The sequence below is a fragment of the Solanum stenotomum genome, chromosome 9, assembly GCF_019186545.1.
Source record: "Solanum stenotomum isolate F172 chromosome 9, ASM1918654v1, whole genome shotgun sequence".
NCBI lineage: Eukaryota > Viridiplantae > Streptophyta > Magnoliopsida > Solanales > Solanaceae > Solanum > Solanum stenotomum.
Window position 1 is genome coordinate 21,276,593 of NC_064290.1, and position 27,944 is coordinate 21,304,536.

General features: G+C 34.1%; 1 protein-coding gene and 1 pseudogene across 1 annotated transcript in view; one reads left to right on the top strand and one right to left on the bottom strand.

Moving 5' to 3' along the window:
• Nucleotides 1-27,944, bottom strand: part of LOC125876682 (WD-40 repeat-containing protein MSI4-like) — a 1,104,907-nt gene that overhangs the window by 1,068,958 nt on the left and 8,005 nt on the right. The window lies entirely within an intron of this gene.
• LOC125877365 (uncharacterized) lies at nucleotides 3,548-5,072 on the top strand (annotated as a pseudogene).

Below are 27,944 nucleotides of genomic sequence, written 5' to 3' on the forward strand. Positions count from 1 at the left end.
TGATCTGCTTCACCTACATTTGAGTATTTTTTGCCTTACCTTGATCTGGCTTTGGGTGTGATTGTTATTTCTTTTTCTACCTTGAGTCTGCCATTGTTCCTCCTTGTGAGTGTTAGTAATAACATTTGGTTCTCTTGCACGATTCTGATTTTTTGATTGCATTTGTGCTCTGTCTTCCTCCTATGGCTGATATTTTTTGGTTCCTGTACTTTGTTGTTTGTCTTGTCCTTTCTTGCTAGCTTCCATTTCTTTTCTTTGCTTGAACTCTTCATCTCTTGTCTTCATAAGGCATGTTCCCACAAAGTGACTCTATTGTTTACAGTAAAGATAGTATGGTGGCACCTCTTCATATTCAGTAATTTGCCACTTTCCTCTAGTTGGATCTTTTTTAGAAAATCCCAGCCAAACATGTCTAGGTCTTTCCTTGGTCAGGTCTATTTGGATTCTGACTTTTGCCACACTACCCCTAGTTTTCTGCATAGATGTTGAGTCAAGATACAAGGCCTTGCTAATAGGTGACATTATAGGAGTCAGGGTGTCTATATAGTAACAATGCCAAGGTAGCTCAGGTAGTGTGATCCAAATCTTCGCCGAAATTATGTCCTCTGTTCTCATCAATCTTATAACTTATATATTTGGAGGCACTGTGTTGATGGGGGCCCAAACCTGTATTTTGTTTCCCCTGAATCTCATTCATCTCCAGCGAAACTCCATTTGAGTTCGAAGGCGATTTTGGCGATTGTCTCCCAAAATTCACCTGATCAGATGTGTCAAATGGTAAGATAGAATTGCGTGATTTTGAGATATTAGGTAGATCTTGAAGTGTAGATTCCATATCATCAATTTGAATTAGCTGAATCATTCCAGATTTGGTCAAGGAAATAATTTCCTGCGCCCACTTTAACTCCTCTTTACACAGACGAACAGTGATCCCTAGGTTGTGATTCAAATTCGAGGAGTTATGTTAGGAATTTGAGGGAGATTCTTGTTGGAGAGGGTGCGTCTCCTCCATGTGTATATTTTCACTTTTGGTCTGGGGCCGTATGACCGTCGCTAGCGGCGCTATGGCGATTCTGGTGGGACTCTATATTTGCATCCTAGTTACCGTTAGAAAGAGAATATTACCGTTGATTTCTGTGTGTTCCTTTGAATATTACCATTAGAAAGAGTGGTTATTACGAGTTTTATGTATATAGGAAATGTGTTGGATGAACTTGATCAAAATAATGTAATTTTGACTTGATTTGAAGCAAAAGAATAAAGATTGAAGGATGGTCGGGCTCGTCTAAGGCCCTCATGAAGTGAAACAAACATGGTACAATCTTGGGAGGCACGTGATTTTTCTTTGTGTTAGAGAGCAAATTCTTTGTATATGTAAGTCCTTAAAATATATTTGATTTTATTTGAGTTTGTGGACTGAGTTCTCTTCTGGTTTGATCGATGAGGGCACATGATTCATAAAATGTTTGCGAGGTGTTTAGTACTTACATTGATGTAGCAAAGAAAGTCAACAAATTAAATAGGAGGAAAGTCAACTTTCAAGGCTAAAATGTTTCGAGAAATCATTTGAAATTATTTTAATAGTCTTAGCATAAAAAGGTTGAGAAAGGTGTCTATATGTATACATTAGGTTCTAAACGTCGATATAAATCATTGTCATGAATTACGATGCATGAGCATGGCTGAAAGTTTTTCTTGCCTATGATATTAATTTTTGAACTTGTTCAAGGACGAGCAAAAGTCTAAGTACGCGATGGTAATATTCAGAAAAAAAATATAATTTATATTACATTGTTGCCTCATATCTTACGCATTATTGTGCGAAATATCCTTTTCTTAGGGGTTTTGTACTTATTACAAGTTTTATTGTAGCCTCATATCTTATGCATATTGTTTAAAAATATTCTTTTTTGGGGTGTTTTGTACTTATTACGAGTCTTATGTGTGTAGAAATGTTTTGGATCAACATAATTAAATGAATATAATTTTTATTTGATTTGAACCAAAAGAGTTTGTTTGGGGGGGTGCTTTTTTAGAGACAAGGCAAGCTACACATTACTTAGGAGGAAGAACACTCAAGGAGTGGGAGTGAAGTAAATTCAACTTTGAGTTCACTTTCTTTCCTACTTTTACTTTTTCGTTAGGAATTTTTGCTCTATTATCAAATAATATTTTCAGTAGATACATTCCTTATCTAGCTAAGGTTTTGATGTGACCTTTTGTCGAATGAATTCGTGTTTTGTATTTCTATAATTTTGTCAGTTTTATTATCTTTATTTGTTTAACTATAGATTGATGTTGTTAATTGAGGGCTCGTGATTAACTATGTTATTATATTTTGTTGTTCTCGAGGAGACTGTGACATTAGATTTTAGTTGAGCAACATCACTTCAAAGCGTTAAGATATTAATGACCGAAATTTTAAAGTGAAGGTTAAAGATAACAAATCTTTGATGCAATCTAAGTGAATAGATTAATTGGTTAGCTAATAAGGTTCACTCAAGAGAAAACATTAGAAAATTACTATATCTAATCGAGATATATTTGTGGTTAGAAAAGATCCATAATCTAGAGAGATTATTTCAAAAAGAATATTGATTTACCCTTTTTGCTCCTACTCATCAAATTAAATTAAATTGAATAAAAAATTTACCCTCTTAGGTCCTGACTCCTACTCAGCGAATTAAATATTTGAGAAAATATCACTAAAATTAAAATTCAAAATTTACCTTCTTTCCTCCTACTCATCAAATTAAATTAAAGTAAATTCCAAATTTAATCTTCTAGATCCTACCATCAAGTTAAATACTTAAGAAAATAGAAGAACTAAAATTTAAAATTTACCCTCTTAGCTCCTACTCATCAAAGTAACTTAAATAAAATTCCAATCTACTCTCTTAACTACTAATCCTCCTGGATCCTACTCATCGAGACATACTATATTAACACAATCTTGAAATTTTTTCCATATATACAAATCTCTTCACTCTCTCTTTGCTTCCAATCCTCTTTAATTTGCATTCTCAAACAAACAAGTTATCAACTTCACTCTAAGTTTCTTCATTAACTCTCTATTTTTATTGTAAAGAAATAAAAGTCAATTTCTTGTTTGTTTCTATCAATTAAAGAGTGATATTTTATGTTTTTTTTTTGTGTGTGGGGTTCTTTTATTTGATGGCTTGGAGCTTGATTTCTGTATAAAGTTTTGATCTTTATGGTGAATTATTGATCTGTTTTTCACTCTAGAGTAGTCATGGACTGCAACAAATAAGAGACCATCATTGCCGAAGAGATGATGGGAAATAGAAAGAAGACAACAATAGAATCTAGTAAAAATTCTGAAGTAAATGCTCATCTGTCTAGGCAGAATTTTCAGTGTCTCAATGAGGAAAACCAACCAAGATCTATGCGGCATAGACAGCGTGTCAATTATATAAGTGATGAAGAAGATGCTTCAAAGCGATTTAAGGGGGTTAGATTTCCTATTCCTACTAAGGAGTCCGAGATGCAAGATTTGTCCTCTAAAGAGAGCTTGTAGAACACTGAGATGGAAATTGAGACTGCAAAAGGAATTGTTGATCTTCCTTCAGATGTAGGGCCTTCTACTATGGCTGTGTCCGAAACATTTGAATATAAAGATCCAGATTTTAGTGATTTTGACAAGGAAACGGAAGAAACTTGCTTTAAGGTTGGGCAGGTATGGGCTATTTATGATACTTTGGATGTCATGCCACGATTTTATGGCGTCATTAGGAAGATTTTATCCCCTTCATTTAAGTTGCGCATACAATGGTTAGAGCCTGAGCCGCTGAATGAAGATGAAACCAAATGGCTATCTGAGGGCTTCCCAGCTTCTTGTGGTAGGTTCAAACTAGGAAACTCATAAGACCTTGATGATCATCCTATGTTCTCACTTTTGGTATGTGCAATGAGTGGAAACATCTACGATGAAATAAAGATATTTCCATTGGAAGGAGAAACTTGGGCCCTCTTTAAATATTGGGATATGAACTGGTGTCCTCATCTTGGGAGTAATAAAAATTTCAACTACGAGTTTGTTGAGGTCTTGGCAGAATATGTTGGTGCTATTGGTGTGCATGTTGCGTACTTGAATAAAGTAAAAGGCTTCACATGTCTCTTCCATCGAGAAGGAGACCCATTTCTAATTCCTGCAAAGGATATGTTTAGATTCTCTCATAGAATTCCTTCTATGAAGATGACATGGATGGAGAAGGATGGTGTTCCCGAAGGATCCCTTGAACTAGACCCCCTCATTACCTACTAACCGAGTAGACATTTCTGCTCCATCCATAGCCCAAAGAGAGACAACTAATTTTATGGATTCTGTAAATTTTGCTGAAAACTGGGATTCATCATTACCTAACCAGGTTCCTGAACCCGAGTTTTACAGATTTGCAACTGAGAGATCACCGGAGAAGTTTCAAATTGGTGAATGTTGGGCGATACGCAGTAATGAAGATGCCTTGCCCCGGTACTATGGCCAGATAAAGAAGATTGATCTTGTCCCTGAGTTTGTGTTGCATGTGGCATTGTTTTATGCGTGTCCACTCCCTAAAAGTACAATACAGTGGGATGATAAAATAATGTCAATTGGTTGTGGATTGTTTAAATTTCAAAATAGTAAGCTGAACAAATATACTGTAACCAAAAACTTTTCACAAGTAGCAGCAGTAGAACCTGTGAAGAGGGGTGTATACAAGATCTTCCCTAGAAAAGGTGAAGTTTGGGCGATATACAAAAACTGGAGTGCTCAGCTGAAAGGTAATAATCTAGAAGAAATAGAATATGAGATTGTTGAAATAGTGGATGTTTGTGATAATTATGTAGATGTGAGGTTCTTAGCATGGGTAAAAGGATTCAAGTCTGTCTACAAGCCTCGAGTGGAAGAAGAAGAGGCTGACGGAGTAGTGAAAATATTTGTATCCCAACATCTCAGGTTCTCTCATCGAATTCCTGCTTTTCGCTTGACAGAAGAGAGAGGTTGCAGTTTGCGAGGTTTCTTGGAACTTGATCCAGCAGGAATGCCTCTGTATTTACTGTGTACTGATTGAAGCATCAAACTTTTCTTTTATTTATCTTATAGACCAAAATGTGAAGAGTTTTGTAGATTTCTAAAACTCAATTATGCGATTTCAAATCTACTATTAGAAATATTTATTTATTAAGAGATGCGAGTTTAAAAAGTTTAAATTGTTTCAAACAATCCTTAATTGCTTATACTTTTCTTATTAATGATTGCAAGTTGTTACTACAACAAATGTTAATCCATATATTATGCATTACTTTAGAAAAGTTAATGCAATTACGCACAAGTTAACTAAAGAAGAAAATGGATCATTAGAAAAAAATGGTTAACTTTTATAACCATAACTTCATTAGCAAAACAAAATTGAGAAAATCACAATCTCTCTCTCTACAGGCCTTCCACTAGAAAGAGAATTTGTATACTTATATGTTAGTGATTTAGGTAGATTTTTTCTTCTTTACTTCAGAAAAAATCAGTCATTAATTAACAATGGAAGAAAAATAAAAGGCAGTTCTATTATGTGCAGAGGATTCAAAATATGTGCAAAAGAAATACAGTGGTTATTTTGAGATTTTGCTGAAAATGCTAGCGGAGAAAGGAAAAATGTGGTACTTTTTCCGTGTGGCTCACGAAGAGTTTTGACCGGAGAATTTGATGAATTTGTGATCACTGGAAGTTGAAATGGCGCCACATGATGATGATAAATTTTATAGATCTTCCAAAAATAGTTAAGTTATACAATCTTTAAAAAAATAAATATGTTAACAATCTTAGCAATTTTACTCAAACCATCCTTTAAGGCCTAAGCAATATTTTCTATGTCTAATCCCTAAATTTACTATTGATAAATTTATTATCAAAATCATTTTCAATTATATTAAGCCATTTCTAAAAGATTTAATTGATCCTTACCAAACTAGTTTATTGAAAGGTCATCGTGCTAGTGGCAATGTTATTATTGTTCAAGAAGTTTATCAGAATTTAATGTTTCCATAGGGAAGAAGGGGAAGCTGATGTTTAAAATGGATTGAGAAAAAGCTTTTGATCGAATTGAATGGTCATTTGGTTATAATATTTTGCGATTCTTAAAATTTTGTCAAAAAAAATTCAATATCATTATTAATTGTATCACTAATACTAACATAGCTATCTATGTCAATGTACCCAAATAAATTGCACCATCAAGGGGCATCCACCAAGGAAACTCCATGGCACCATCCATATTTGTAACTCGGTTTTTTTGGTGATCCTAACAAATGTTGTTCATCCTGTATTCCTAAGATACTTAGAATAAAACTTTGAAGAACGAGGTAAGAAACAACAAAGTTTAAAGAGTATTTTCAAAACTAGAAATTTAAAACCATTAGAGAAAATAGAATCAGAAACATATTATAAATAGTAAACAAAATATTTTTCTCAAAGAAGAAAATCGGGCCCACTAAATGCACAGTGTCCCCTTAAGGAAATTATTCCCCTCAAGTACCTGAGGTTAATGGAATATATCATCCCAGGATAGAACGATCTTAGTCACCAGTTTATCGGTACCTATAACCACGGTGTCAGTGAACCACTCAATGGCAGTAAAGTACACTTAGAACACTAGATTTAGTAGTAAAAGAAGAAGTCCAAAAAATTGGTTGTTTTAAAATGAGAGGAAATTCCTCTATTTATAGACAACAAAGGGTAGTGTAAATAAATTATGATTGCGCCTTATCGGAAAGGTCAACCCTTTGAAAAGTTACAACCCTTCAGAAAGGTCACACCCTTTCCTAAAAGTCACAACTTTTCATAAAAGTCACAACTCTTCATAAAAGTCACAACTTTTTCATTAAAATCACAACTCTTCATAAAAGTCACTACTCTTCATTTTCCATTCACACCTTTTAAAAACCAAAAAATCCCCCGCATGAATGGGGAATGACTCTAAGGCAAAGAAATGGACAAGTGTGTATACTTTACAAGCAAGAATTAATTGCATCTGGATAAGTAGGTTTCCCTTTGAACTCTTCGTAGTGAACATATGTCAAATATATTCGATCAATCGATAGATTTGATATCTTTGAGCCATCAAGCTTCGGTGTATACCTAGACAACTATATGTCACAAAATCAACCCTTTACCGTTTATGGTTCTTATAGTTGTGTTCGTTTAAGCCATGAACACCTCTTGATTTCATGAGTGTATAGAGATTAGGCTTTTTACAATGATTCTCCTTGAAGCAGCTTCCGCTTCACACTCATATAGGTGATTTCTAACACGTGTTATCGCGTAGATACACTATTTGGTCAAATCTGCAAAACTTAGCAAATCATTAAAAACTTTAAGTTTTATTAACTAGTTAACAAACCTTAATGTTTTATCCTTGTTCCTCAGCATTGTCTTCATCATGAGAATGAAATGAGTTGGTTGACAATGTCGAACCGTTAGTCACAACTTTGTTTTCTCCTTGAAACTAGCTTTTGGGATCTCTAGTATGCGAGGTATAGTTACTGCCATGATGACTTGTCCTAAACCGTAAACCATTCCCTAAGATGATCTTTCAACTCTCTCTCTAGTTACGCCTTTTGTTAGTGGATCCGACACATTATCCTTTGATTTACATAGTCAATTGTGATAATTCAACTAGAGAGTAGTTTTCTAACGGTATTATGTCTACGTCTTATATGACGAGACTTTCCGTTATAGCTCATGATCCATGCCCTAAATTGTCATGACCCAAGGCTACCGCATTGACGTAACATGGGACCTAGGATCACGAGTGACCCCAAGCTAACCCTGTGCCTCACATATATCAAGCATACTAAGAATAACTGAATAAAAAATGTACTATGCGGAAGCTAAAACAATGGATAACTGAAAGTGGAGAATACCCAACTAGTCTGAATATATCAAACATATTAAGAGTTTAATAACAACTGGAAGATTAAACTTAACAATTCAAGATAATTCTACTACTATGTCTGAAAAGCCTCTAACTAAGTTGAGTTGCTGGGACATGCCCCCCAGCTAACTCTAACAAAACTGAAAACTGAAAGAAAAACTAAAATGATAGCATGTCTATTGCCCTCAGTATATGAGGACTCGCCACTGAAGCTGCTGAATGCGGATCGAGAATTGATCTAAGCGTGATCTAGATGCTAAGTACTTGAACCTACATCATGAAAGGATGTAGGGCAGAGTATGCGTCAGTACTTGAAATGTACTAAGCATGCATGATATAGATACTAAGCTGAACAAATATATATTAGTTGAACAAAGCATAAGTGAGCAATGACATAAACTGAGCAAGAATGTAAATATTGAAACATAACTGAAAAGCTAAACTGAATGCAATGACCAAGTACTAATCATGAAAGTAACATACTGAACTAAATGATGATGTATATACTAAAAACTTGGTCAAATGCACTAAGAGTCTGACTGTGGGAGCTACTATTAACCGATATAAAACCATGTGAGCTAAACATGTAGTTCGATGTATTTGCCCTATCGAGGGGACCCAATATACCTTGTCAGGGGTATAAAGGCATGACTGGCGTGATCACTAGTTCTGATGCCCAACAGAGGGGACTTATAATCCTATGGGGGCACGTAGTTCTGGGACTATGAGGGTATGCTGAACCCTAGTCCAACTCACTACTAAGTCTACTCCTAAATGAATATGTATATGACACAAATGTAACTGAAATACTGAATAGCTCAAATACTAACATGCAATCTGAGAATGCAACATTTATGTACAAATAATGTGGAATTCAAAATCTGGAGCATGATTATCTCTTTAACTAACCTAGCAAGTATAATTTATGAACTAAGAGAATTTATACGAACTAGGGTTCTGAGTTTCATATAAGGAATTAAGCAAAATTTCCAAGAAAAAACTGATATTTAGACTATGGATTATGTAGTAGCTGAAATCATAATAATTTCCCAAGATTTTACAAACCCCAGGTCTAAACAGGCCATGCCATGTAGAATTAAGGAACTGACTAAATTTTAGGGTCCTAGTGGATTAAAGGAACAAACTAGTGAAATCTCACATACCTGGTGATGAAATCTACGGAGAAATCTTTCGATTTTGGGGCTGAAACTTGAAGCAAACTTTCTGGTTGTTCTTGGGAAAGTGGCACCTCTTTCTTTGCCTTTTTTCTCCAAGTTTGGATGATATTTGGTGAATAAAGGTTTTGGGTATGTCTGACTAAGTTGTTAGGCTTAAACTGAGTAAAATAATGTAGTTTAGGCATCAAACGATGTAGTTTAAGTACCCAACGCATAGAGGAAATGACCAAAACAACACTAACTTAAATCTGACGAGTGCCACCTACTACAGGACTTAAGGGCCGTTGGTTGACCAACCAACCATAGGTAGGGGTTGTCAATCAAGCTTTGCCCGACAGGGCTTCACTAAAATGAGCATAAATTTTTACTTTTAGGTTTGATTTTAGCAAACTTGGTGGAGTTGGAAAGAGGATTCAAATATCTTTAATATGATACGTCATAGGACACCTAATTCATTTTGTGCTAAAAGATATGACTGTTTGAAGTTGACCCAACAGTCATTTCCCTCCAATTGGCTGCTGACGCTCACCTACAATCAGACCTAAGGTCCATAGGTCCAACCACGGACCATCCTAATCGACCTTGGGTGGGGTCAAAGACCATAAACATTTGGTGCCCAACGAGGGACCTCACCTACGAACCGTGTGTCAGACCACAGACCGTCAGTGGCTTTCGTGGTTCTTGCACCAGGTCCTAGAAAGCTGCATTTTTCTATTTTCTCAAATCTGAGGTGTTACATAAATATTGCATCTTAACTATCCAAGTGTATGCATATTGATACCAAAGGTTCGGCCAAAAGAGAATATCTACAAGAAATTCTGGAGTCTGTCAACTTATTCACCGGCCTTATCTAGAGCGACAAACTCAGAGATCATTGTAGAGCTAGCAATACATGTCTTTTTGGAAGATTTCCAAGACTTCTCCTCCACCAAGAGTAAATACATATCCACTCATGGGTTTTACTTCATTTGATCCGGTGATCCAATTTTCATCACTATATCCTCTCAATACTGCTGGATATTTATTATGCAAGACATAGTTTTGAGTATGTTTTAAATACCCCAAAACTCTTTTCATTGTCATTCAATGCATTTGATTGGGATTACTCGTGAACCGACTCAGTTTACTAATAACACATGTTATATCTGATCGCGTACAATTCCTGATATACAACATACTTCTTAATACTCTAGGATAATCTAATTGTGAGTCACTTTCGCTTTCATTCTTTTGAAGTGCAAAGTTCACATTTATTGGAGTCTTAACAATGTCATAATCTAAATATTTGAACTAGTCAAGTACCTTTTCAATATAATGAGATCGTGACAATGCTAAACATTATGGAGTTCTACGGGTCTTATACCTAAGATCGCATCAACAACTCCAAAATCTTTGATATCAAAGTTTCTTTCTAGCATATGTTTAGTAGTATTTATGTCATTAATGTCGGTATTGTTGATCAACATGTCACCAATATACAAACAAACAATGACCTTGTGATTTTAATTTAAACACATTTATCACTTCCATCATTCTTAAATCCATTTGCTAACATGGTTTGGTCAAATTTCTTATGTCATTGTTTGGGTGCTTATTTTAGTCCATAAAGTGACTTAACAAGTTCGCACACTTTCTTTTCTTTACCAGAAACCACAAAACCCTCGGGTTGTTCCATTTAAATTTCTTCCTCCAATTCTCCATTTAAGAAAGTTGTTTTCACATTCATTTGATGAATTTTGAGGTCATATACCGCAGCTAATGCAATTAATATCCAAATGAATGTAATTCTAGTTACTGGTGAGTATGTGTCGAAAAAATCAAGACCTTTTTTTTCTAAATCATTTGACAAAAAGTCTTGCTTTGTATTTGTCAATAGTTCCATCGACTTTCATTTTCCTTCTGAAGATTCACTTTAAACCCAAAGGTTTATTTCCTGGAGGAAGATCAATCAACTTCCAATATGGTTTCTCAAGATTGAATCAATCTCACTATTGACACAATCTTCCAAAAGGATAAGTCCAAAGAAGACATAGGAAATATTACAAAATGACATCCGAAGGAAGTAGATGTCCTTTGACATTTACTAGGCCTATGAATCTCTTTATTAAGTACATTCTTGTGCTTTCCAAGGTCTATTAGACCCTTCACTAGACTACTCAAGTATAATTTTTATAGTCCACAATCTTAGGTCCTATTTTAATCCTTTTAGGAATAAGAACTTGGACTTTGGCTAGACACCCCCCACACTTTGATATATTGCAAGTTGGATTTCCTTCCTTTCCATTTCTCATATGGAATAGATTGCGTCCTGAACAAACAAAACTTTTTATTGAATTCTTTTTGAAAAGACAAACCTTTTTATTGTTCCCTTTTGCTGTAAGGATAGTTTGTCCACACAAGTTTTGTGTGAACCTGAACTTATAAGTAATACATCAATCATTTCCTTCAAAGTATGATTTTTTTCCATGAGGTGAGTAGGGCAGTAGTTAGATGGATAATTTCACTTTCCAAACATATTTCTGCAAAAGGAGATTTATATTCTCCATCACTATCACTTCTTATCTTTTTCCCAACTAATTTAAATTTCAATTTTTATATTGCCTAGACATTTCTATTGCTTCATCTTTATCATTCAGCAAATAAAAATAACTGTATCAAATGCAATTGTCAATAAAAGTTATGCAACGATAGATTTATAAGAATTCTTAGCATACTTAGATTCACTACAAACTTGACATTTTTATATATGGCACTCAAAGTTAGACAAAACTTCCAAGTTGATTACTTTTCCTTGCAAGGTTTTGTAATTGACATGTCTCAAATGTTCATGTCATAAACAGTTTGACTCAAGCAAGTAATAACAAATAAAAATATTGAGTTTGACAAGCTCCCCGTGAGGTTGCTTTTTCTCACAAATATATTTTTCTTACTAATTACAATTTTGTATGATACAAACATTGTTTAGGGTCAGCACCTTGTCAAATGTTCTTTTCAAAGGACCTTTCCATATCATTCAATTTGTATTTTATAGAGCTACCCATGAACATAGTCTCATCGGGTCCAATAAAGACAATAGAATCCAAATGAATGAAAAATGACTATTCACCAATATTCATGTATATACAAATAGTTTTATTTTAATAGACATATCTTTCAATGAAAAATCACAATATTTTAAGTGACACTTTTTCATAAAAGAACACAATTATTTTAAACAAGTATATATATAATTTAGTAATTTCATACTTGTCATACCATATACTAGTAAAAGAGAAACTCAATGACCACAATATCAAATATACTCCAAGAATTTTGTGGGTCTAACATAAAACAAAAGTATTATTGAATTTCATATCTTGTGCTCCAAATTTAAATTAGACACTAAATCTAATTTTATCTTGATCATAAGCAAAGAACCCCTACATTTTAAATATGATTTCAAAAATATTTTTCAAGTATTTGAAAATAGTTTTTCCACATATTTTTTTCATACTACCAAAATGTCATTCGCAATATGAAACCTCTTTTGGAAATATTAGTCTACAAAAGAATTATAGTGCTTCAATTCCCTTTGAGAATCTTGACATAGTGTCAAAATTCATTCCATCAAGACACCTATTGCAGGCACAAATCACAAACATTAAGTCATTGGCCTTTTTTTCTATCACAATTAGACATATTACTTAGTATTTAGAATACTAACAATAAAGACAAACTTTTTTGTATAATTTGTTTCTATTTAACAATGAAGTTTGTAGAAAACAAAAAATACAACATTGGCCTATTCGGTGAAGTTTTCATATTGTTCAAACCAATTGCATAGTCTAATTTATCCAGAGTAGAAAACTTCAAATGCTTTTAGTCTACAACAATCATACACGATCAAATTTCACACAGAGTACAAAACTACAAAAGTTTTGTTTTTCTCCAAGCATAATAAAACATATTCTTAGATTATCACATAAAAATGCTTTTCTTTTCAAATAGCCTTCCAACTATAACATTTTGACATACTATCTTACCAAACTAAAATATGCATATCTCATTCTGCAAACAAAAGAATTTTGAAAGACAATACTATTTATCCAAGAAAAAATTATTCAAAAACATATGGTTTGCAGATCTTTTTCCAATGATACACATGATAAATATCAATAGAGTTAACTTTTAGAAACTATTTTCCTCCTTAGAATAATAAGAAAGTTAGTGTAATCTTTAACTGGAATACCACTAATTTTTCTGGTACATTCTCACTTCGATTTGCTAAACAAGGCACCGTATTCTGAAGAAGTAGTGCATTAATATTCTACTTCCGAGATTTGTTTCTCTTAATCAGTAGAATATAAGAAATACCAATAGTATAATAATTTCCTTAAGATTGATGTTCATCCTGTATTCGTAAGATACTTAGAACAAAACTTTGATGAACTTGGTGAGAAACACCAAAGTTTAAAGTGTATTTTAAAAACTAGAAAATTAAAACATGTAGAAAAAATAGAGTTAGAAACAATAAACAAAATATTTTTATCAAAGAACAAAATTGAGCCAACTGAATGCAAAATGTGCCCTTAAAGAAATTATTCCCCTCAAGCACCAGAGGTTAATGGAATATATCCTTCCAGGATAGAACGATCTTACTCACCGGTGTAGCGATACCTAAACCACGGTGACAGGGAACCACTCAATGGCAGTAAAGTACACTTAGAATTCTAGATTTAGTAGTAATAGAAGAAGTCCAGAAAATTGGTTATTTTAAAATTAGAGGAAATGCCTCTATTTATAGACAACAAATGACAGTTTGAACAGATGGTTATTGTGCCTTGTCAGAATGGTCACAACCTTTCCTAAAAGTAACAACTCTTCATATAAGTTACGTCTTTTCATTAAAATCACAACTCCTCATAAAAGTCGCAACTCTTCATTTTTCATATACATCTTTTAAAAACCCAACAATAAACAATTGGACCTGGTCCCATAAGTTACACATGTTCTCTGGTCAAATGGGGAACAACTGTAAAGTTGCCAACTTTGCCATGGTTGTTGAGCACGGGAAAAGAGGACAGAGCTCTCAGCCAATGGGAGGGCACTAGGTTGTTTCGTTCAGAATATAATATATCTTGATGACATGAAACTACCTAGTTCTCACATCTAAGATTATCAAGAAAAAATGTATTTTGTCTCTGTCAAGAACAACACAAGCTATCAAGAACAGTAGGGGACCTGATAGAGTTATTAAGTGTGTCTTTAGTTGTTGACCAAACATTCGTGTCTTGTGTGTTTTAAAATTGTAAGATCTATTCCTAATCTACTAAGGAATATATTGTCTCTTTATTATTATAGTAAGCAATGAGCATAGTTAAAGTTAATTGTGTAGTATGTGATTGAAGTCTGTATTAACTAGAGTTAGTTGATATAGTGGGCAATAGAGTTATTGCTTTGTCTCTTTCTGTAAAAGAGGTGTTACATGTCGTAAGATTCAGAGTTTAATCATTGTATGTTGTTGGGGTCTGTATGCATTTGTTGCTTGAATATAGTGAAAACCCATTGGAAAATCTTTTTGAACAGGTCGTGGTTTTTCCTCGCTTGAGCAAGGAGGTTTCCACATTAAACTCCTTGTTGTTCATACTATTTACTTTAGTTTTTAGTGCGTTAAAGTGTGATACGGACATGGTTTTGTAGTGTGTGGTGGACTCGTATAAACTAACAATATTGAATATGTGTATTCCCTTTATCAGTTGTTTGAAACTAAGTTAGTGTATTTTTTTCCAGTAGTTCACTCAATACCAATAGTTAATGGGTTTTTGTGCCACACTAGACCACGTACAAGCTTCTGAATTGCATAATTTGTTGGTCAAAAGTCATTATATATGCCTGACTATAACAAATTGCTTGAGAGTTTGCCAACTTCAAGACTGATCGTGATTATAAATAAAATTAGGTTATGTTTGAATTTATGTAGGTTAATAGTTAGTGAGAGTAGAGAGGTAAATACTATCTTGATTGCATACATTCGTGTAAGGGAAGTATGAGTAAACAAAGAGTTGGATTAAAAAGTTTAAAGAATGAACACAACATTATTTAGGAATTTACAACTATATTATTTCAAATAAAAAATAATTGTCATGTTGTTGAGAATATCATTAAATAATAAAATTGTGCTCTCTCTAATAGTTTAAGCTTTTAGCTGAGACTGTCACACACTTCTACATGGTATAAGAGCAGTGTCAATCTCACCCAATGTTTGGCTGTTAAGCACTGGGCATGAGGTGGGGTGTTAAAGAATAAAAAAAGTCCAACATTGAGGGTTAATGAGATATGTGGACTCTTTTTAAGGCTTGGGCAATCCTCTTCACTTTGAGCTAACTTTTGGGGTATGAGTTAGGCCTAAGACCTAATATAACATGGTATCAGAGTAGGTGGAGTTTCTAGGATCGAATCTCACCACCACCCAAATTAAAAAGAATTTCCACGTGCTTGGCCCATGGAAAAGATGTTGGAAAACACGTATCTCAAGCTCACCCAAGAACAAAATATTTGAAAGGAAAAAAAGGCTAGCAGGCAGAAAGCGTTCTTGAATTGTAGGCTCTTTTTCTTATATTATTCATCAGCAATGATGCCTTTTAAATAGGTTTACAACTCAACTAAAATGTCAAATTAAAAGGGCACTAACTCAGTAGTGCTTTCAACTAAAAGGAGAAACTTAAGGACAAAATAACAACTGTCATAGACTAAGTTAAAGTGAAGTAAAATACAAAAAGAATGTTGCAGTAACTTTTCTCTTCTTTTGTTTGAATCATTTATTCAACATCCCCCTTGATTCAAAATCGCTATCACCAAGAAATGATCTGAAGTAGGCATGTTTTTGATATGGCAGTACCTTTGAGAATATATCTGCTATTTGTTCATTGGTGTTGCAAAACTTCAATATGGTCTCTTCTTTTTCCACCAACACACGAATAAAATGGAAGCGGATGTCTGTGTGCTTTGCTTTTCCATGAAATGTAGGATTCTTAGCCATTGAAATTGTAGATTTGTTGTCGCAATAAATTTCTGTTGCTTCTAGTTCTGATCAACTAAAATTCTCCTAAGCCAAATGCATTGACAAGCTGAAGAAGTTTCTGCGATATACTCTTCCTCTGAAGACAACAATGTTGTTGTTACTTGTTTCTTCCAACTCCATGTTATTGCGCTCGATCGAAGGATGAACATATTGCCTGATGTACTCTTCTTATCATCCACCGAGCCTCCCCAATCACTGTCAGTAGAGTCTAACAATCTGAAATTTGAAACACGAGAATATGAAATATTATAATCTAACGTTCTAGGAACACAATGTAATTTTATTTTTTTTGCAGCTCCAAAATGATGCTTCGACGGATTGCTCATAAACCTTGAAACAACACCAACAAAGTATGAAATATATGGACGAGTATGAGCCAAATAAATCAAACCTCCAACTAGACTTCTAAAACTTCTTGCATTGACTTGCCAGTACCATCTTCCTAATGTAAATTTTTGTTCATGTTTATGGGTGTTGCGGCAGATTAACAATTGACAAGGGCAAATCTTTTAAGAAGGTTAATTGCATATTTGTTTTGAGAAACAAACACTTCACATTCTCCTTGTTCCACCTCAAGCCCAAGGAAGTAATGCAACAAACTCAAATCGGTCATGTCAAATTTCTAATCATACTACCTTTAAATTCAGCTATAATAGAGTGAGATGAACCAATATAAATTATATAATCAACATAGAGGCATACAACAAGAATATCATTGTTACCTCACTTCCTTAAGTACAATGTAGGCTCACTTTCACTCCTTTCAAACCCATTCTAAAAAAAATAGCAATTGATTTTGATATACCAAGTGTGTGACACTTGTTTCAACCCATAAAGTGCCTTCCTCAGATTATACACCTTTTCCTCTTGGCTACTGATTTCGAAACCTTGAGGTTGAGCAACATAAGCCTCCTCTTTCAGTTCACCATTCAAGAACACTGACTTAAAATCAAGTTGATAAAGTGACCATTTCAGTTGAGCAACCAAGGCTAAAATTGTTCGTACCGTTTCAAATAGAGCAATGGAAGAAAATGTCTCTTCAAAATCAGTACCATGTGGCTGCGAATATCCCTTTGTGACAAGTCTTGCCTTGTGTTTTCGTATACTTCCATCTACATGATACTTTGTTTTGAATATCCGCTTTAATACAACTAAATTCTTTCCATTTTTAAAGTCAGTGAGCTGCAAGGTTTCATTTCTTTGTATTGCCATCAATTCTTCCTTTGTTGCATTATTCCACTCCTCTTTCACAATTGCCTCTTCATAAAATATAGGATATGAAACAATGAAAGAAAATTGACAAGATTGATTAGAATATTAAGGATTCTCTTTTCTTGCTCTTGTTGATCTTCTCAGTGGAATTGGCTCAAATGAAGGTTCTTCAAGTGTTGCAAAAGTCTTTGGTTCAATAACTTGTTCAAGTGAATTTGGGGTAGACTCATGTCCTTCATCTGGAGAGTCTTCAATTGGTATTGAAATCTCCTGTTGTATTTGTTTTTTCACTCCAATTCCAACTTGACTTTTTATCAAATAAAATATTTATGTTAATTATTACTTTTGCCATTAAGAGGGATATATAACCTCGATTCTTTGGATTCAAGACAATAACTGATTTAAATTCATATATGTGATTTTTCATCTAATTTTTGATGAGTTTGAGAGTTAACCAAAGTATAAGCAATACAACCAAAAATATATAAGTGACTTACCGAAGGACTTGTACCATTCCAAGCTTCATACGGCGTTTGATTCATCACAACCTTTGTAGGAGATAGGTTCAGTAGGTACACTGAGGTGGCAACTGCTTCTACCCAGTATTGATTCGGAAGTCCTTTACGTTTCAGCAAACTTCTTGCCATCTCTACAGTGGTACGATTATTACGTTGAGCTACACCATTTTGGTCCGGTGTGTAGGGTGTAGTAAGTTCCCCGTGAATTCTAGATTCTTCACAAAAATGAACAAACTCATTAGATAAGAACTCACCACCTCTGTCTATTCGGAGTGTTTTTATGCGCAACACATTTTGATTCTCCACTAGTGCCTTGTATTTCTTAAAATTCTCAAAAGATTCTAATTTGTACTTTAGGAAATACACCTAACTCATGCCACATAAATCATTTGTGATGAGTAAAAAATATCGACTTCCACCAAATGATTCAGTACTCATCGGACTACACAAATCTGCATGAATTAATTGGTTAATTAATAAGGCTCATTCGATAGAAAACATTAGAAAATTACTATATTTGATCGAGAGATAATTGTGGTATGAAAATATTCATGATCGAGAGAGATTAGTTTGATAAGAGTATTGATAACGTAGTGAGAAGGAATCCAACTAAAAAAATCATACTTCGATGCCTCCTTAATCTTATTTCCAACTTCATCCTCTTTTGTCGATAAGTTTATGGCTTTAGTATTTTTTGGATAAGTAGTTTAAAATAAAAATCATAAAATTTATGATTAAAAAATTGTTCCAACTTATTTTCTTTAGATATTGAATTGTTATAGCTAACATTAGCTATCTGAGATTTGACTTGGAACTTAAAAATCCAATTGTATTTACTACTATTGCATTGCTTTCTTGCTGCTGATCCCATACTATTTTGGTAGGTGTCTTCTTTTATGTGTCACTATCAAGTTTTTTGTGTTGAATCCGGTCAATGTCCATCTTCTTGAAATCTTTGTGCCTCTGTTTCTTGAGACCCTGAAGCTACTCCTCGAAAGAAAAATCAGAAAGAAGGAGGATCACCATCAAAGTCAGTCTCGGATCATTTCTTCTACTCTTCGTTAGTTCCTGTGATCTTCATTGGCTTTTAATCTGCTGTGTTTCTTCATCAGCGTTGGTCACTTCATCTTCATCACCAACGATAGTAGACTGTCTTCTTCATCAAGAGTAATAGTATCATCATCTTTGTAACACCATGGAAAAATTTTTAGCAAAGACTCGAACCATTCTTCGTAGTGAGTAAGTTTTTCCGCGTAATTTAAATTTTTCCTAAGTTTTAAGGTCACTAGATGTAGCACCTTGAGTTCCAAAAAAAAAAAAAGGAACTAAATTGGAAATAGAAAAATCTAAAATTTTGCAAGTTATGCTTATGTTATGAGTTTTGGGTCAACTTAAAATAACCATAACTCTTAGTGCAAGATGAGTTAGGTGGGATACAAGATAGCTAATGAAAGGTCTTTGAATTATCTTTCTAACGTCACTGAGTTTGCTAAGTTTCAAGGTCGGAGGAGTGAGAAATGCCCTTTTGAAGTCAGACTGTCCAAATAAGGAAAGTTACCCGAAAATAGTAAGGGGTATTTTGGTCTTTTCCTTATCCAATCAGATTTAATTCTTTTTAGTAAGGTTTTAAGGGTCTAATCCTCTTAGCTTCAGTATTATAATCATAATATACACCTAGGGTTTTAGTTGAGAGTTCAAGAAGAGAAAAGAGGAGAGGATCAAAGCGTTCGTCGAGGTTCTAGAGTCTTGTTGCGGATTTTCGCCATGGGTCTAATCCCTAAGAGGTATGTAAGCTTCCATAGTTTTGGGTTTGTTCACCCACATGCCAATCATGAGTTTCTTTTTTGAATCTATCCATAAATATTGAGCAATTTAATTTCTTGATGAGTTCTTGTTAAGTGTTCTTGAAGTTTCTTTATCGATTAAGTTTTGATGTAAGATTCTACTTGGGTCAACTTCAAACGACCATATGTGTCATAATATAAAGAGTTACGTGAGACATAGCATATCCACTTAAAGGTATTTGAATCTACTTTCTAACGCCACTAATTTCGCGTCAATCCAATTTCTGAGTAAAAAGTTATGACTATTTTAGTAACATATACAGTGTTGTTATGAATTAGCCCATTAAAAAGGGTTGTTTTTATTTTTTTACCTCCAAGAAAACCCTAAACGAATATCTTGACTAATATAAGGCTCAAAACAATCAGATTTTATCTTTTGATCCATCATTCTCCTCTCTCTCAAACCCTAAGGCAAAACCTAAGGAAAAATCAAAGTAAAAGACTCCATTCAAAATTCTTTCAATCTTTTTCAAGATTCTTCCAATCTTTTTCAAAATTCTTCTTCAATGTAAGTTTTTCTCCAACAATTCTATTCTTTTCAACTCAAATTCCTCAATACAATTATGAATCACTGATGAAAATCATAATTCTTCGCCATAGAAATTTCAAGAAACTAATTCAAGAATCTCAAGAAAAGTTTTCTTGATTGTTTACCTTCAAACTAGGGTTTCAAGGCTTCAAATCAAGTTCTTCTTCAAGATTTTTCAAGAACCTTGTTCTTCTAGGTATGTAAGGCTATCATTAATAAGTCAAATTATTTCTAGTATGTCTAGCATTTCTCCCCCCACCCCATGTCTATCAGCCCTCTTTTTTCCATCATCTTCTCCGTCTTTCTTCCTTCATCCTCTCAATACATGTTTGTATGTCCAAATCAACATTATGCATATAGGTTATATTGTTTTATTATTCTCATGTATCTTGGTTCTATATCTGAGTTAAAGTTCATAATATTCTGAAGTACAATTTAAAAAAGTTTTTCAATTAGGTTTTATATTTTTTGATTTTGTTGTTTCTCAAACACTTTAATGGTTGACCATCCCTAAAATCGGATGATTGTTGTTAAAGGAACTACGCATTAACAATATTATATTAAATCAAACAAATTTTATTTATTTATTGTCACTCATGACTTTTTCATTGCAGGGACTGTCTCTTCATCCACCAACAATCAAGCCGAGACTAGATCTAAGTATCGGAAAGACCTAAAGCAAGATGGAAGAATTACGTCAAGCTTTAGATAACAGAATAAATACAACATTAAGTACACATCAAGTGCAACAATATTGGATACACACCAGGTGTACATGTATCTAGTTAAGGGTTTGTGTATTTGAGTTAAGATTATATATATCTATAAGAGAAAAAAATGTCATATGCTAAAAAAAGAAGGAAGAATTTTTTTTTCTTTTTTTGGATTAATGATAAGACAGATACTGATCTACCGTCGTGATTTGTTCCTGAATTCGTGCATTTCAGTTACATTCCATATTTAGACACGCATAAATATATGTATATGTTTACAATGTATCTGAGATACATGTTTGAACATAATGTATGAAATTGATACTTGATACATCAAATTAATACTAGATAAATAAAAAAGATACATGAAATTAAAATTTCATCATAATAATAGATATATGAAATTAATATTAGATCATATAAATAGATACATGAAATTAATTCTAGACCACATATAACAAATACACAAAATTAATACTAGATACTTCTATGATACATATGAATGTGCTCGTATGATACTCTTGTATCTAAGTGTTTAATTTGTTGGATACATCATATATTGATTATATACATCAAATTAATGAATTTATTATTTTAAGAGTAATAAAATGAAATTAATCAAATTACATGACTAAGATATACATGTTTTTATTTTTTCTACTAATAATATTAATGAATTTATATTTCAAAGAATAATAAAATAAAATTAATTAAACATAATATTTGCTTTATTTGAATGAATATATGGCGCCTTGATTTTATTTTAAATATCATCTTATTTAATGCAACTCATTTTACAATTTTAATTTTCAACTATTTTAACATTAGCATAATATAAAATTGAATTTAAACTTTTAAAGTTTTTAACGTTTCTATTTTTTGTTGTTTAAAGTTTGAAGTTTAAACTATAAAGTTTAAGTTTAAACTTTACTTAGATAATAATTCTTAAAAATTACAACTTGCAAGTTTCAAATTGATGTTTTTATAAAAAGTTAAATAAAATCAAACTTTTTTATAATACTATAAGTATATAACAGGGGCGGCTCTATACTTTGTAAAATAAGGCTTATGCCTTATGCCCCCAATTTTTGGGGGACCCAAATTTTTATCAAGAATAAATTATGTGTTAATTTTTTTTATAGAAAAAATTGATTATTTATGATTAAGAGTATAATATTTTAAAAATATATTATTTTATCCACTTTAATATCTTTTGTACTTTGTTACAAATAAGAATTAATAGTGAAATGTGTTGAACAAAGTGAATTACAAATTATTTTTTATTTGTTTTTAAAGTTTAGTTTCAAACATTACAACAAGCATATTAAAATGGGGTTATATCAAGTCATCAACTTCTTGAGATTCTATGGTTCTAACTCTTATTTTTAATTATTCAATATGTGTCAACTTATTACTTATAGAAATAAAATTTGAATAAATATGTATACGAAGTTTGTTAATATTTTAGGCCTCAAATTGAAATTTTAATTTAGGCCCCCAATTACGTTGACCCGCCCCTGGTCTATAATAGTAATTATACTAAGTTATTAAGTTAATAAATATTTAATAATTTAAATAGCCATTTTAATAAAAATTACCTAATATAACTATAATGTGTGTGTGTGTGTATATATATATATATATATATATATAATGTGGGAATAGACAAAAGCAGCCTTGTTTTTCAATAGTTCAAGTGTTATGTTTTGTTAACTTAATTAAAAAGAATTTTATCTCGCATGACATAGGAAAAAATATGCATGATTTTTCTAAAGGGAAATTGTAATAGTTAAGTGATTTTACTGCGATTAAGAAACAATGAGTAATTTTGGTCAACTTGAATGATCATTTAAGGAATGAATTATTTGATGATAGAGAGACCTTCTAGGTCATTTATGTGTTTATGACTTATTGTCATCGTTTAGAGCGTTCCTGTAACACCTCAAATTCGGAAAGGGTAAAATTTGCAGCTTTTGAAAGAATCAGGTGCCAGTTCGATGGAGCCACCCACGGACAGTGGTCCGAGACATGAACCGTAGGTCTGGTCCATGGTTGGGTAGTCAAGTTTTCAAAAATGTTAAGTTTCTGTAATTTCCAACTGTTCACCAGGATGGTTCGTCGTTCAATGTACGAGTCGTGGATAGGTTTATTAGGTGAGTCCCAGACTTAGAAAGATTTCAGAGTTAGAAGTCAAGAATGACGACCACGACCTACGGTCCATCATCTAAACCACGGTCAGTCGGAGGGGGTCCGTCATTCGTGGTTCCAAAATAAAGTTTCTGAAGTCAACGACGGCCAAACCGGACAGTCCATAGGTCCAACCATGGACCACGGTTCGTCACCTTCGTTGACGATGGCAATTACTTCAAGGGCTTCTTGGTCTTTAACCCAAATTGTTTTAATTCAATACCATGTCGTTTTGCCCTGTTTTAGAACAACTATATAAGTGTTTTAACCCCCAAATTTCCCCAATTGAAATCATTCTCTCAAATTCCTAGAAGAAGAAAAAGTCTTCCTATCAAATATTTATCTCTCTAGAAGCTAAAGAAGAAAGCTAGGGTTTGCAAGTCAAGCCTCCAATTCCACCATTGAAGTAAAGCTTTTGGAATTGAGGTATGATAGTTTTCATACATGGAGCCCTTCCCTCCATGGAGTTCCCAAATTCTCCAATTATAAAGTTAGAATTCCCCAATTGAGTTAGGGTTTTTCCTCCATGCCATGGATTCCTTTAAATATGAATTTATTTGATTGTTATATGATCTATTTGCAAGGTTTGAGATAATTACATGATTTTATGATGAATTCTCGTGAACCCATGTCTAACCTATGTTTTCTAAAATATTGATGAGTGAAAGTGGGTTCTGAACTATGAAAGATGAATTATGGAATTATGCATATTCTTATAGAATTAATGAGATATGATGTAGATTGCTTTGAGAGTAAAAGCATATATGTTGTTGTTGTGAAAGGATTGATCACATAACTACCTCATGCATGAATGTGAAAGGTTTTCTCACATAAAGGATTCTAAGGTTGAAAGGTCTTCTCACCTAAAACGAATCAAAGATAAGGAGCTACTATGCGAGTGAGGCAAGTGGTGATTACCCATGACCTCTAAATCAAAGACAAGAGTAGATTACCCATATCACATGAAGTAAGGACAAAAGGTGATTACCCATATTCCTTTAAAAGATAAGATGAATATGATTAAGAACTATTTTGTGGAAGTTAAGCTTAGTACCGAGTGAGAAGTGGCAATTACATGTATCCCATAAACTATGTGCCAACAAAAGATTGTCTAGATAGACATTAGCTAGTGGATCCACATAAGCTAGAAGTTCATGGTCCTTACTTTGGCAAATACGACAATCCTTTTCGGTGTGGGAGACACCGGATTCCATGTTAATATCTCACATGGTCTTATATGTTGGTTAAGACTACTTCCCATAATCAAGCTATGATGAACAAACAATACTTCAAGAAGTATCTAACATGTGACTTAAGATGATGTCTATTTGAATTTGCCATGTTTTTTGACTTTTGTATTCTACTTACATTCATGATTTAACTTGGTCATTACACTATATGACAAATGTCCCTTTTCTTGTATTTTCAAATGTGTTATGCATGACTATCATACTTGATACATTGTTTGTACTAATTAATACTCTTGCCTACATTTCCCCAAATGTAGGGTCTTACATTAGGGGTTCTCATTTCCGTGGCTAAAGGTTGTTGGAGAGATTCTAAGTTGAGGTGAGTCCCCATATTTCGAGGACCGAGCTTGATTTCCCTTTTGTCTTTACTTTCAGTTTTGGAACTTGATGAACAGGCAACTCCCCGATAAAATCTTATGTACTAGATGTCTTTGAGACAATGTTCAAATTTCCATTTTTGTTTAATAAACTCTTATATGTTGGAACTATCTTTTTATCTCTTGATTCTATGTATGATGAAAGCTAAGTGGTGTATAGGGCCTCTTGGGGGTCTTAAATGTGATGTTACGCCTAGGGTCTACCTTGGGTCATGACAAACTTGGTAATTAGAGCACAAGGTTTACAAAGGTCCTAAGAAGTCTCATAAACAACGTCAAGTACAATCTTGTTCATGAGTGTGAAGCGCGTCATATTTATGGATGAGAGGCTATAAGATGTTTAGGAAACTCCACTTCTTTAATTTTTCTAAAGTCGTGCGATAGAGTTTAACTCTATAAAGTCTCCCTCATAATCCTTATCTGATGCTCTATATGATATGGATGCTAGAAGAGCATATACTAGGAGGAATGTAGGAGAGAATGCAAATCAAGAGGCTCTTTCTCAAGATCCTCAAGTCTTAGTCAATCCTTTGGCCGAGCAAATCACTAATGTGGAGTTTAGGGCTGCTTTGGAAGTATTGACTCAAGCCATGACAGTCCAAGCTAATATGGAAGTTGTGGTCCCATGAACCCAAATGTGGGTACGACGGTATCTAGAGTGAGGGACTTCACAAGAATGAATCCCCAGGAGTTTTATGGTTCTAAGGTTGAGGAAGATCCTCAAGAGTTCACTAATAAGGTTTACAAGGTGTTGATGATCATGGGAGTGACGCCAGTGGAAAAGGCGAAATTGGCTGCTTATCAACTTAAGGGTGTTGCTCAAATATGGTTCAACCAATCGAAAGAAGGGCGAGCGGAATATGTGGGTCCTCTTGATTGGGAAAAGTTCAAAGTTTCTTTCCCTGATAGGTCCTTTCCCCTTGACATGAGGGAGGCAAAGGTGCTTGAGTTCATCAAGCTTCATCAAGGAAATATGAGTGTGAAGAAATATGCTTTGAAGTTCACACAATTGTCTCGATATGCTCCTAACATGATTGCCGATCCTAGGGAAAGGATGATTAAGTTTGTTTCGGGTGTCCCCGAAATGGTGGTCAAGGAATTTTGTACCGCTATCTTGTCAATGATATGGACATTTCTTGTCTCATGGTTCATGCTCAACAAATCCAAGAGGAGAAACTTAAGGAAAGGTCTAGGGAGACAAAGAGGGCTAATACCGGTGATAGTAACTTCTCACATTCAAAGTCCGGTAGGCATGGTCATTCTAAATTTTGACGAAGGTTCTCTGGCCAAAGTTCCTCCAATCCTCCTTCTAAGTTCAACAAATATAAGGTGTCTAACCCTAAGCCTCAAGGAGGAAATGGTAGTGGATCTTCATTGCCTACTTTTGCTAAGTGTGGAAGGAAGCATGATGGTAGTGTTGCTCACATAAAGGATTATAAGAAAGAGTTAGTTTGAGATGTTCATAGATTGGCCGGATTGGGTGTTCGGTTAGTTTACTCTACTAAGGGTGGTGTTGTGGTTCAAAATGGTTCAGAATCATATTTTGTGGCTGATGTGAAGGCCAAGCAAGGTCTTGATCCAACTTTGGTTGAATTGATGGAAACGGTACTTAAAAAGTCTGTAGGGGCTTTCTCTCAAGGGGGAGATGATGTACTTAGATACTAAGGCCTCTTGTGAGTTCCTAATGTAGATGAATTAGGGAACTAATCTTGTAAGAAGCCCATATCTCTCGATATTCCATTCACCCGGGAGCCACCAAGATGTACCGTGACTTGCGAGAGATCTATTGGTGGAATGGTATGATGAAGGATATTGCAGAATTTGTGGCGAAGTATCCCAATTGCCAGCAAGTGAAAGTTGAGCATCAAAAGCCAAGAGGCTTATATGAAGATATTAGCATTCCTACTTGGAAGTGGGAAGACTTGAATATGGACTTTATTGTTGGGTTGCCTCGCACCTGGCAACAACATTACTCGATTTGGGTTATTGTAGATCGGATGATGAAATCAGATCATTTTATTCCCGTCAAGGTTTCTTATTCGGCGAAGGACTATGCCAAGTTATATTTGAAATAAATGGTGAGGTTTCATGGAGTGCTCTTATCCATTATCTCCGATTGAGGTACCCAATTCACTTCTCAATGTTAGAAATCTTTTCAAAAAGGTCTTGGTACCCATGTTAATCTTAGTACAACTTTTCATCCAAAAATCGATGTGAAAACCGAGCGTACTATCCAAACTTTGGAAGATATGTTGAGAGCATGTGTAATTGACTTCAACAGTAATTAGGATGATCATTTGCCTTTGATTGAGTTGCATATAATAATAGTTAACACTAAAGTATTGGTATGGCCCCATTTGAGGCTCTTTATGGTAGGAGGTGTAGATCTCCTATAGGTTGGTTTGAGGTGGGAGAAGTTGTTTTGTTAGGACCCGAGTTGGTTCATGAGGCTATGGAGAAAGATCGGCTTATTAGAGAAAGGTTGAAAACGGCTCAAAGTTGACAAAAGTCCTATGTCGATGTTAGAAGAATTGATCTTGAATTTGAGGTAAATGAGTGGGTTTATTTTAAAATTTCACCCATAAAGGGTGTAATGAGACTTTGGAAGAAAGGGAAACTTAGTCCCCGTTATGTGGTTCAATCAGATTTTGAGACGTATTGGAAAGGCTGCTTATGAACTTGATTTTCCTAATGACATGGCAGCGGTGCATCCCATTTTCCATGTCTCCTTGTTGAAGAAATATGTTGGAGATCCGAAATCTATAGTTCCCTTAGAAAGTTTAGGAGTTAAGGAGAATCTTTCGTATGAGGAAGTTTCGGTAGAGATTTTTGACCGGCAAGTTAAGAAGTTGAGAAATAAAGAAGTTGCTTCTGTGAAAGGTCTTTGGAGGAATATGATGTTTTGAACATGTTTTATCTTGGAGTTGATGTTTCGTCCTTGGATATGTGAATTTATGTAGTTGCATGCATGTTGGGCTGTTATGTTAAGTTTTTTGTATTTTTCAACGGTTCACCGGGACGGTCTGATGTTCAATGTACAAGTCATGGATAGATTTTGTAGTTGAGTCCCAGACTTCGAAAGATTTTAGAGTCAAAAGTCAAGAACGATGACCACGACCTATGGTCCATCTTTTGAATCACAATCTGT